This window comes from Phytophthora infestans, genomic scaffold (assembly GCF_000142945.1).
Source record: "Phytophthora infestans T30-4 supercont1.304 genomic scaffold, whole genome shotgun sequence".
NCBI lineage: Eukaryota > Oomycota > Peronosporomycetes > Peronosporales > Peronosporaceae > Phytophthora > Phytophthora infestans.
The window spans coordinates 54656-55912 of NW_003303455.1; positions in this window are offsets into that span (position 1 = coordinate 54656).

The following is a 1257-nucleotide window of genomic DNA, read 5'->3' on the forward strand; positions in this document are numbered from 1 at the left end:
TACGAAATTTCGGTAGTGGGATCACAAATCCATCGAGACGATCTGGAAAGGTCGTTCGGCTAGCACGTTACCAGGTGAGTATCCACGAAGCTGTGGACGGCTTTTACTCGAGCTGCAATCTGGACATGACTTCACATGCTTCTCCACGTCAGCGTACAAGCCGATCCAATAATAATCGGACTTAACGCGATGGAACGTTCTCACCACACCTTGATGTCCTCCTTCCAGCGAGTCGTGACAGTTCTGCAAGACCTCTTGAATCATCGTTGTCGGTACCACAAGCCGCAGCTTGGTCTCCTCTTGCCAACCGTGGTCGTACCGACGATTCAATCCAAGATAGTGAAGCACGCCGTCTTCTGATAACACGAACCGGTCAGCATACTTCCAGGCATCTCGAGCTTCTTTGTAACTCAGCTCTTCTGCTTGGCCCTGAAGCACCTTCTTGATGTTAAACCACTTCTGCTCCTCGTCTTGTGCCACCAGTATCCGTCTGCGTCGTTCCCGCTGTATCGCTACCGGATCAACATCTTCCGCATCGGGAAATGCCGATGGTACAGTCTTGTGAGGATGGTCTGGCAAATCTTCGCCGAATGAATCTTCGGTGGACGTCTCTCGTCGTTCTTCATGCTGTTCTTGAGCTTTTGAGACATCCTCCGAGTGTTCATCTGCAAACCTGACGCGTTTCTTGGCTTTCGTCTGTCGCCGAGTCATCACTGCTATATTACCATAATCGCACTTTGGTGAGCTGTAATCAACCACGAAATTTTCGAAAGTTTTCCACTTTGAAGACTCGCTGCCTGACAGCACATGTACTTGACGCTCTGCTCCTCGTGACGAAACATCTACCGAGTCTTCATCCGGCTCGTAGATCATTTCCTGGATGCGGTTCAGCGATGCCAATTCCGACTTGCGAGTTTCAGCCAAGATTACCCGACTGACCTTTGATTCCAGCGCTTCAGTGGCTAACGAATCCGCGGCCGCGTTGTATTCTCGTACAACGTGAAGATATTTAACTGATCGAAGCTTGGCCGTGAGTTCCTTGTGAGTATTCAGCAGCGCTAGCAAAGTTTCCTTCCTGCATGCGATCACCCCTAGTGATTGTTGAATCGCGAGCCTTGAGTCCCCAACGATGACTAAATCCTCGGCACCGTGCGCAATAGCAGCCTTGACACCGTTTATCATACCTGTATACTCTGCCTCATTCACCGTGGTAGCCGAGAGGTAAGCGTTTGCAGCAATCACTACCTTCCACTCAGG